The 12,139-nt window shown below is 38.0% G+C and overlaps 1 protein-coding gene across 1 annotated transcript in view; it reads left to right on the forward strand.

The window, feature by feature from the left end:
- Positions 1 to 12,139, forward strand: part of LOC101168539 (prickle-like protein 2) — a 41,634-nt gene that overhangs the window by 18,468 nt on the left and 11,027 nt on the right. The window lies entirely within an intron of this gene.

The following is a 12,139-nucleotide window of genomic DNA, read 5'->3' on the forward strand; positions in this document are numbered from 1 at the left end:
ATGAGGGGTTGTATAATTTTGGATGGTTTATTGACAGCCTATAGGAATGGATCAGTTCATGAGCAGTTGCGCGGTTAAAATAATTGGCTTTTATTTTACATACACTGTCTGCTTACATGAGTGTCCTTGAAAAACAGACTGAAAGGTGTACACACAAACCCACACGGAAACACGCACAATCACCTCCCTTTTTCAGGAACAAGATGGAGGAATGAAGGACATGAAACATACATGAAAGATTCCATTTTAAAATGTGAGTCCAGTGCAGAAACCTTTTTGATTCATCTTGTATTCTTGACAAAGAACACACACACACAACGTGCAAACTCTTTTATATGAAGGAGTTTTAGGGCAATGTCACAAACAATTTCTTTTTTAATTTACAAGAAAAAAGTCATACAAAAATCACAAAAATAAAGTTGTCTATGACTTTCTATTAAATTTACGAGAAAAGATTTATAAATAAAGATTTATAAATTAAAGAGGAAAAACACCAAAGTTCTCTGTTTATCTGAGGCTTGCTCGAAGATGAAAGATGTGCAGCGTTTTGTGAAGGTTTATTTCCAGATGGGTTTCAAAAACAAAGAAGTTCTGAACCTTTTGGCGACTCAAAACCAAATTATTGTTAGGTTAGACGGCTTTCCGGGGTTTGGTGTCGGTAAAGCAGAGTTTTATATGTAAATTAAAGAGCTCAGAGACTTGTTTGAGTGTAGAGAACTGCTACTTTATTCTCCCCTTTTCATTCACATGCCCAGAAGTCCATCCAACTCTCATGCGAACAAGAAATCCAATTCAATTTTAATAGCCCAAAATCACAGCAACAGTCGTCTCATTTTTTGTGGCCCTAAAACTCTGTCGTACTTTTACACCCCCCCCACCACCATCTTTATAGACCAACATTTACTATCTGTCTATTCTCCTACTAGGTTGCCACATTATCACAGAAATGTTACTTCATGTACTCCAGAAAGACTCAGACATGTATTTGTTCAACCAGGTTGATTCCATGGCGACCAGTTCTCATGCCATCATTCACCACAGAAGGTTACTGTGCTCCGACACATTCGCTCCCTGCTGTGCAAGACGATTCCTCCATCACAGGGGGAGATGGGAAAGGAAAGCCTTTAAATTGTGTCAGTTATTCATAGCGTTTGGATAGGTGTGTTGGTTTCTATGCTTTATTATTAATCAGGAATAACTGTGAGGTCGGCAGGGGAGGGAAAAGAGGCCAAGGGTTGACATTTTGGGCTGCTGTTAGTCCAGCAGGGAGGCTCACACAGCAGCGTCAGTGAAGCAGTGGGTTACAGTTTATGTCCTTCAACACTGCTTTGTTCTGTCCCTGCAGATGCTGTGAATGCTCTATTTTGGTCCTAGGTCAAAACATATTGGGTGACATCAACGACAACATTACCCAGCAGTAAACTTTGAGATTTGTCACAGTCCAAAAGTATTGATGAGTGAATACTTGAGCTGCTTGAAAAGAAAAGTATAACAGGGAACTGATGGAGAGGAGGAGGACGCTGGATTCAATCATGTTGGTCATGTTAAATTGACCATATCAGGTGATTATCTAGGACGAAGGAGACATTTCTACACTTGTTTCAGTCTATAACACATTGCATGCATGAAGGGTATAAATGTCAGTGAATGAAGCTGATATTAATCAAGTCCACAACAGAAAGAGTCAGTTCAAACGCCTTTTATACTTTATAAAAGCTACATTATAATCCGAAATCAACTCCCTCTGTTGCACTGTGACTCCAAGCTTCCTGCAAATGTGCTCTCAGCCCTGATGACCTTTAGAAGTGCTTTGCGATAACAAAAGTCAGGTGCACCATGTCTGAATGTTTTCCTCATAAATGAGCTGGAAGATGCACAACTGACTTGGAGCTGTTCACTTGTGTACTGAAGACAAATGAGCAAAACCAATAAACAAACAGTTTGAGATGTAAGCAGTGTTTGATCATTTTTTTTTCTCATGTTTGCAGTTTGGAATTTTGATTCAAGACTTTCTGACATGTTTTAGTTTTGTCATGAGGGCTGAAGAGATGCACACACAGGTGGCATTGTTGTTCTACTTTGTAGGCCGCTTTGTCAGACTCATTCCAAACATGAGCAGTTGGAAGGCACACAGAGGAAGAATATCCTTTCTCTTTTTTCCTTTTTTTCACAAATCATTGCACATTTGGTAACTTTTTTTAGTCTCTGGACGTGCCTTCAGAAACCGTTAATTGAAAATTGTCAAGTTGATATCTGTTTTCTCAACATTCCATCAAGCATGCTAAGCCTTTAAAAAGTGAACTGAATATGCCGATTGTAGCCATTTTGTGCAACACAGTAGAGTCAACACTGTTCATCAATGTTTACCTAAGTCTCTCTGCTGTGTCTGTAACAGGCAAAGGGTGATTAATTATTGTATGTTGCACTAACGATCCCCCTCATTGTTTGTTTTATGTGACATAATTGCCTACATGCAGCACTGACAGTCGCTGAAAAACTAGAACCTGCTGGGACAATTAGCATCCTCTTTTGTTCTGCCTGTGTGTCGGGGAAATCAATCTACGATTCTGCCAGTTTTTTGTTTGCCTTTTTTGTCAGAAATGTACTTGAAATAATAATGTGCTCATTTGTTAGCTTAATGATGTAAATACAAAACACCATGAACATTTGAGTTGCCAAATAGATATGAAAAGTCCACTTTGGATTCATTTTTTTTTTTTTTTTTACATATAGGCTGGACACTGGTTCAGTACCGACTATAAAGGGTTAACAAAGCCTCAGTCCAACTTCATCCAAGCAGCTTCTCTCATGTCAGCTTTTACATAAATAAGAGCTTATTCTCTCCATCACTCTTCTCCTTCTCTTTCTCTCATGCACACCCACACAGAGCCTGTCAGCGGCACATGAGTATGGGTGGAGGAAGGAGAGGAGGTGGGTGAAGCCTGACACGTGAGGAGGAACAGCGTTCCTCTCAACGCTGCATGTACAGCCTTTTATTTGTTTTTTTATCGGTATTATTGTTTTCCTCCATTTTTTCCTTTCGCTAAATGCGTTCAAAATAATTTCGCTCAATAGCTATTAGCTGTTCCAAGCCTAACCCCAAAGCCTTTTCTCTGAGTTATCAGAGAGGAAAAACACATTTTAAATGATCCTCTCTTTTCTGCGAAAGAAGTGTTGATTGGTCTCAGTTAATTTAGTTTGTAGACTCTTTTTAGACAATTTGATTTACCTGATGGAGAGGGCAATGATTAGGACAAACTTTTACAGGTGATGAGAAGGACACATGATGTGGTTTACATACAAATTCCTCCTTTTTTTCATTCATTAAAACTGTATAAAATGTATTAACTTTCCAACGAACAGCATTCAGGACAAATTTTTTTTGAACATATTACTTGTCTGTTTCTATGATACTATACTTGTGTTTTATCTAATAATACTTGTTTTATCAAATCTGAAAAATCATACAATTTTACAGACCTTACTTGTTCAAGACTTTGAAAGCCAGTGGGTTGCTGTAGCAACCAGCAGATTTTCCTTTCAGCAGGACTGCAGTTAGCTGACTGATTCCTCACATGGTACACTTAAGATGAGTTGTGTGTACTTCTGTGTAAAAGTCATTGCACTTGGCTACAGGATTTCTTCTATCTGTATCCCATATTAGTAAGAAATGTACCTTCAGGTGTCATCTAAATTTCTTTGAAAGCAGCTAAAGTTGGTGCAAACATATTTTAACATATCTTTTTTAATATTTTCTTGTGAATTCAAGAATGGGAAATTAACCTGAAACGGTGTATTTTTTTTCTTTAAAGTCCCACTGTAATCATATTTTGATCTATTTTGATCCCTGGTGCTCCTTTAACAATGACTATTCATATTATTTTTTTGCAAAATAAAAAAAAAAATGTTGATTTTTCTAGGACAGTTTTTGCAGAGTGGCAGGAGTTCATTAGAAATTCGCCTCCGAGTTGTGGGCGGAACCGTTGGCGCGGAGTGAACTTGACCTCATTACCCATCATCCTTTTTTTACACTCTCCAGCCCCTCACAACCCCAACCTCAAATTAGCAGTGCCACAAAAATAGCGAGCAACATTAGAACTATCCAGCTGTACAGTTTTGAGCCAGATGCCAGCTCAGACAAAGAAAACGAAGACGTATGGATCTATTTGTCTGCAACTGAATGCATCAATTTGGAGCAAGCTTGTAGTCTGCCGACTGTAAGGCCTACATCACTGCTATAGACTTTTTCCAACAGCATTTTTTCATCTGCTTCTGATTCACAACAATTTCAAGAAAGAAATACACGGAAATGCAATTTTAATCTTAATTTTCTTTATATATATCCTCTATCATTAGAAAAATTCCACAAGAACACGTTAAAAACACCAAAAACACGATTTTTCATTGGAGTGGGTCTTTGAATTATTCATCAGAGAATTGTTTTTTATTAAATATCTATAGAAATCTATTAGAAGATAAAGGTTTTGTCATCCACCGATGGTAAAACTTATCGTTTACTCTAAACGATAAGTTGGCAAAGTCTGGAAATAGACACCTAAAAACACAGCCACAATGTTTCCAGTTCATTGGGCACCCCCTATGTCCAGTCAACTAAATTATTCATAAACAGAAAAAGCATCTAAATAAAGATATCCATTAAAATCTAAACAAAAATAGAACTGTGATGGAGAATTTTCATTTAGTAACTTTGATGCTCAATGTCGCTCAAAAGCAGTTTTATCTTTGTGCTTCATCATCTCTTCTAGTTTCCATTTCCCTGCCTGTGGCCTGGAAATTAACATCTGTGATGTCATAGAGCAGAGATGAATGCATGTAGTCTTTGCAGAAGATTTCTTGTCTGCCATGAAGCATGAAAAGGAAGTGACATATTATTTCACGCTGCTCTCAGAATTAAATGCAGATAAATAAGATGTCCTCAACAGTGTGAATGTACACTTTACAGCAGTGGGATAGGACAAAACATCATGCTGGCGATATAGCCATGCCACATGTCGAATATATTTATTGTGCTATTAAAAAGACGGCTGTGTGAAGGCTCATTTATCTCATCAGCCTGGATTTCAAATAGAAACAGCTTAGATGTTGGAGGAGGAGGGGTGTGATGTGATACGTGATGAGAGGATTGACACTGAGAAGTCATCTTCTTTCCATTACCATTTTCAATATCAAGATAAATAATGTAATTTCTCTTGAATGGCAGTAAAGATTCAGTAAGCTCTGCTTATCTTTTAACTTGAACAACTAAGATAAATGGTGTCACATCTGTCCATATGGTTTATGGACAGATGATGACTGGTCAACGTTGTGTTAAACTGGCTGGCACTGGTAAATTTGTCACGATTAGCTCTTAATAATCTGTTTTATGTTCTCAGTGGCTACTGGGATGTGTCAAACTTTAGTCCTGGAGGGCCGTTGTCTTGCTGGTATTTGGATTTATCCAGTCTAACTGCTGCTGATCGCCTGGATCTGATGTGTTTTTTGCCAATAAGATGTTAGGACACACAGCCTGCAGGGACTGAAGGTTCACCTGTTCATGAGGACTGGGTGCCTTACTGAGAAGGCTTTCCATTTTGATGTGACCACCACACTGCATGCTGCTGATATGTAACAGAACAAACTAAAAGAACACAAAGATCAACAACATTTACATTTTCCATGAATAGAAAAAAAATTGCTTAAACAGTTTTTCTGTGACAAATTGACCAAAGAGGCAACCTGTCACAAATTAAAAAAGGGAAGATTGAGTTATTTTTGTGTTTATCCACAACTTTGTCTAAGGTTATCACACCCAATATTTGCTGTTTTGTATTTGTCTGGAAAACTGCCAGAAAACATAAGGTTCTCACCCATTATTTGTGAGTTTACCTGGTTACAGCACAAATTTCTGAACACACTATAATGGTTCAGAAAATAAACTTACTTTTTTGCATGTGGTAAAGTCTTCAGTTGTATTTAATTGTCTAATCAAGTTGATGGATCAATATTTAAAAACTGTACAGCCAAAAGTGGAATTACATTAAATTGAAAGCAATCACAAAAAAAAAAAGCATGGCCATTCCAACCTAAACATAAAGTATATCCTTTATGTAGCAGATATTTAGAATCCATAGACCACTTCATTTCACAGCTATCCCAATAACCACTGTTTACTATAACTGACAGGTGATTACTAAACACTACAGACAAGTAACATTTTCTACAATAAAAGCACTTGAGTTCAATTATAAATGGGCTCAAAAAAGGAAGAGACGGAAAGAAATTAGAACTTATGATCAAAAATGTAATTTTTGTACTTTTTACCTTCAAGTCAGAAGTTGATGGTGTGCATGAAGATAAACCTGTAATTGCTGGAGATAGAGACTGTGACAGTGAAAAAAAAATAATTTTGTATTGTACCCCTTTGCTTACAAACCCAAAATGTCACCTAAAAAAGGCTGTTCAAATGTGGCTCAATAAACAAATATTTTTTGACTGAGTTTGATTTAAATCCCATCCAGCAAGACTATGATTTCAATTTCTTTTTACATGTTGCATCCGTTCTAAAACTCAAAAAGATGTGGCTCATCATCAGTTAACACAATATCATCTATTGAACCATGAAGGTGTTTTGGGGTCAAGCATTTAATGAAAACCTGGGGGAAATCAAGAAACATTGTTAGATGCCTGTCAGCAGTTGGTTTAGTGAAGGACACCGTCTCCTTTTACTGCAGCCAGTCACACCTTGAGGTAATTTCACTGATTAATTCTGTGTAGCAAGCTTGAATTGTGTTGATTGGATGGGCAATCACTCGGCACCTTGCTAATTGAAAAAACGCGAATCCTTTCTCAAACCCCCCCCCCCCGCAGCTGAAGTTGAACACCTTAGGTGAGCTTCACAATACATTTTTTATATTTTCAAAATGACTTGTTCCAAACATAAAAAATGTGTCATGGCATTAAATTAAATGACTTCATAAATGTCACAAAAGTTTCTTCAGCTTTTTTGGGATGTTCTCAATTAATAAAATGTTCAGATACTGTTAAACATTGAATAACGCAGATTGATTTAAAATGCATTTGTCAAAAGCAGTCACCTCCAGGAAACAACACTTCTCGACGTGTCTCTGTCCTGTCCCTGTGTTGCCGGGGAAGAAAAGAAAAGAGTGTGATGACTAACCAGTCGGCCTCCAAGTGTTTATTACGTCAAAAAGTCACACACTCATCAGTAGCCTTCTGTACAGTCCCAATGTGTATTCAGTCAAAAAGTTTGGGTGCAAAGATGACACATTTCTTTGAAACCATTGGACATGAAAGCTGTGTGTAACAATGTGCAGCAGTACATCTACTGGAAAAAGCACTAAAGCTCTTGGATTCTACAAGATTTCTTTTGTTTTTTTACAAATCCTTGCAAGAGAAAGAAAGGGCTACATTTCGAAACACAACAAAGGCTTCAACAGGTTTATAGTCTCTAACATTGAAGAGCAGAAAGGCATCTGAAATACATTTCTGAACCAGCATTGCTCTTGTCTCCAGTTTGTGCACATTTGTGGTTTTCATGTACAAATACTTACCCACATGTCCCTTTTATTTACCAAACTTTATATTTTTAGAGATTCTTTTCTGAGAAATACTCACTTTAAAGCTGCTTGCATTGTAAATGTACTGAAACTTTATTCCATTAAAATTACACTTAAATAGCAGCATGTAAAGACATGTTTTACCCTTTTACATCTTATTTAGAAAAGTTTTTTTACTTGACTTGTACATTTTTTCTTTTTAAATAATGACTGATTAAACTGAAAAGATTACATTTAATTGGGGGGAAAAAACTTGAAATTTGCCTTTTTGCTCCATCTGAGTATAAAACCTGTTTCTTGCCTTATTATAGCTGTTGTAGATGTTTTTAAAACATCAATATATATATTCAATGGACTTTTCTGATAAATTTGTTTCCCCAGGAAAGATCCAGCTATTGTGCTGAAAATTACATACATTTTGTTGTGTCATGTCAAAGAAATCAATTTAATAAAATATTTCAAGTTGTAAAATGAAGATGTTTATTGTCTTCCTAACCTTACGTTTTATGACTTTACACCAGCAGTTGACTTTATGATAGCTTAAAAAGTGAAACATTATTTTGGCTTGTTTTTGTCTTCCAGAAAATACCCCAGCCAGGCTCAGAATGAGTCTCTAAGGTGTTGATGTAAGCACATTACCGTTAAAGCTCTTAATCAATACTGGCTGTATTTTGACTGACAGAGGTGGGGCTGTCTATCTTCTTCATGCATAGAAACATTATGGAAAGAAAAACTTGAAATAAAAACTTGCAATATTCATTTTTCTGAAGCACCAAATGAAACTATTTTGCCCCAGGTCCTATTAAACGCTGTAAAATTTGTCTTAATTTTGAAGTGAAAGTTGAACAGTGTCAAAGAGATGCACACATCCTCACATGCATTCTTTTTTTTTACTCAAAATACCCTCCAATTTGCTGTCAATTCAGCTTCCGTTGAATTTTTGTTGATATATCTGTAATTCATGAAGCAAAACATGAATCTGACCATGTTTCTGTCAGATTCAAATAAACTGCATCCACTGTTGTACTGTAGAAATGTATTTTGGTAACAAACTGCTTCTCCTTCCTAACAGCCTAAGATTTTGCCAAGGAAAGACTAACGCCTCAGTCACAACTGCCCTTGTGGCTAAATACAGGTTGTCTGTGAATTGTGGGTGATTTATGGGTAAAGAGGGGGTGCAAGGAAGGTCAAAGATCTTTGACACCCCCCACCCCTTCCCCTACTCAAATCCAGGTGACTGTATCAAGGAGCCATGAATGTTATTCACATGTTAAGTGTGTGCTTCTTGCATGCATCTTGACTGTTAGAAAGAAGGAAATTCAGCAATCAGAGCATGATTTGTGTGGGAATCCTACAGGCATCCCATGGGCAGTTACATATCATGTGCACACACCTACGCATGTGTGCGGCACTCTAGTCGCGGCCGAACGACCAGAGTGTGCCATAAGGACACAGACGATGACAACGTCATCTTTACATCATAAATTATGCAACACACAGTAGCCTAATGAAAACTCAGAGTCCACCTATGACAGTTTTTTGTAAAACATTCACAGTGGTGTTTTAATTATGATTATGACGTTTTAATCAAAATCCCACAAGCTAAATGTCTTAAAAAGCCAAATTTCATGTCCATCTGAATCCACTGTTTCCAAAATCTCCTCCACATGGGCGTGTCCATTGGTGCTGAGTAGCCCCGCCCTTGACCCCCCCCCCCTTTTCTGCAAGCTATGTTTTGCATGAGTGAAGAACTTGACACAAGGGGGGCACAAATGACAGTCTCAATTCTCAAAAGCCTGCCTTTAGTCATAAAGAAACGCTGAAAAGTGACATTTTTGCTTCCAAATCGACACGTTGCAGAATGACAAAACAAAAATGCATACCAGACACTGCCTTTAAAAAAATTATACACTAAAAAGAACTTTGAAAAGCCCATGAAAAAAGCTTTGAATGACATAATTTAGGATCCATTGCATTAGCAAGCACTGGCTGTGGCTCAGAACTGATTAGATGCTGGCACAAGCAGTTTGAGGTATTCAAATAAAATGAAGTGCCAGAGAGAAAGTGACTATTTGCACGCAATTTTAGGAATACATGTGGTCAGTGCTGAACTTTTTTCTTGGCCACACAGACCCAGACGGGCTTCAAACTCGGTCAGAGAGAGAACACAAATGCAGAGAACACATCTGGACTTTAAGTTTAATTTTAAATACGTGCGGCCAACAACAAAATCCAGCCTTGGACGCACTTAAAATCCGTGCAGGAAATGCAGCAATGTGCCATCTTATCTTCTCTCACACCCGAGCTTTTGCACGCCAAACGGGGCAGATCTGGGAGCTTGGACAATGTGCATGCACTTCTGGACCGTCATGACATTACAACGGCTCATTAATTCAAACAGAGCATCTTTGCGTCAGTTTATGTTGACAACGATTTAAAAGGAGGAATACTCAGAAATGCAAATATTAAATGATTTTTTATTACATTAGTCACAAAAAAATGTTTTTAACATTACACCTGTGCTCCTCTTGAGATGTGGCCACTTCTCTAAACAACTCTCTACAGTCCCCTGGCAACCCAAAAACCCACAACACCCGTACAGCCCCTCTCTATATGGGTGCATGTGACTAAGGCTTAAGGCAACCATCTCCACTTTGTCCTGCTGTTGCCTGCTACAAAACAACGAGCCTAAACAGCACATCGTTTTTATTATTTATTGTAGTGGATAGAATTCATCACTTGACAAATATCAGCCTGTCCAAAATGGCTGATATCTGCCATCACCAGCATATCGTAATGAAAACCATGAATGACATTTTTCATCTGAAGTGGTCGATGCCAGAGTGCGGTGATTATTGTCAGGCTATTCAGCTCTAAATCTCTCATCTGGCTTCATGGTGCCAGTAGAAGTCCTGTTTGAACTGATGGCAGTGAGGCTGCAGGTTACCCAGCGGGAACATTTGCCCGGTTTCTATAGACTAATGATGAAAAGCCAGAGGCCAGGCTTGGTACTCAAGGTTACATACCAGCAATTGTTTTTCACAAAGAGCTCTGCAGCACCCATCTTAGAGAGATAAACCGCACTCATCTCTGCTTGGATGGAGGCTGACTCACAGGCTCAGTCTTTGGAAATGTCTGCTCCTCGACCAAATCACAGCAGTTCCAGTAATATCTCATCTGTGGGAAATGATTTCCTTGTATCAAATGTCCAGAGGGCTCCTATTTTGTGGGTTTGAGAGAAATACTTTTGAAATCACAGATGTCAGGACCTTTCTGCACTTTTCATCCAGTGATGTTTCAGTCTCTGAACTGTTAATACCCTCATACGTGACCTACAGACAATAAACAAACACCTCATCTGTTGTCATAAAGTCCCCACTATAACATGTCAGATAGCACTCTGAAATGGCAGCCTCAAGGTATACAGTCACCTTTAGTTATTTTCTCCTTTTAAAAAATGAATGAAAGAATTTTGGCAATTCTCGATCCACAGAATAAAAATTCTGAAATGTCTAATTATTGTAATCCAAATCTCACTAGAGGTGGATATTTCTTGCTATAAAATCTATTAATTTTTTACATTGATGGTGGGGGCATACCTGTCATGTTCATTTTTCACATGTCAGGAGTATTTGCAGCTACGCTCCAGTTAAATAAAATTGAGAAAAAGACATAATTGATCTTTAGTGAGCATGTTAAAAAAAAAGTAACTGGAGATTCCGTGATATTTGCAGTGATGGTGTTCTGTGGCAGCTTTATATCGCTTTTATTAGTAATGGAAATCTTTCAGTTGGCCCATTTTCTCTGGGTCTAAATGAAAAATATTTGGAGACAACTTGATGCAGTCTGTTTTTGAGATGCTATAGGCCTTTCTGCTTTTCATCACATCCCCCTTTTCTATGATCATCTGAGATTCCCGCTATGCTGGAAGCAGAGTCTGTGCCAAAGAAGTAGGGGCTGTACTGGTTTTCCTGGGCAAGCAGAAGAACTAAATCTAATGGGCAAGCTCCCTGCATCTATTACTGTTGAACTGTGATCAGTTGTCACTAAAACCCTCTTCTAGCATTCCACCTCAAGCAAAAATAAGTCATGTGTAGTTTAAAGTGACATTTCTAAATACCTAAAGTTGAGAAGCAAAAAGGAAACAACTGTTGTTGTTTGTGTCTGAATAAATCTTTGATTGTTTCCTTTCCATTGCCTGTCTAGCTGAGATCTTTAGTCGCCACATCCAAGTATGTAGTGGTTATTCTGAAATTTCTGGACCATAAAGTATGTGTACCGCTGTTCTGCTTCCTTTTGAGGCAAATCCTCTCATCAACTCTGTTCCTGTGTGTAATAACCAGGATGGGCGAACTTGTGAACTTGTCTACAGCTGCACTTTGTGGAACGCCTCACATCTATCTTTGAGCTCAACAGTTCTCATGGTTGTTAACCCAGTGTGGCAATGTCGTGAACATATTTACTCGAGTAGTTACTCCAGGCTCTTTTCAGCTCTCGTACATTGTCTAAAGGGTTTCAGATTGTAAATTGCTGACACTTCAGCTGAGTCCAGTAGGATGTCA

This window comes from Oryzias latipes, chromosome 7, assembly GCF_002234675.1.
Source record: "Oryzias latipes chromosome 7, ASM223467v1".
In the NCBI taxonomy this organism is placed as follows: Eukaryota; Metazoa; Chordata; class Actinopteri; order Beloniformes; family Adrianichthyidae; genus Oryzias; species Oryzias latipes.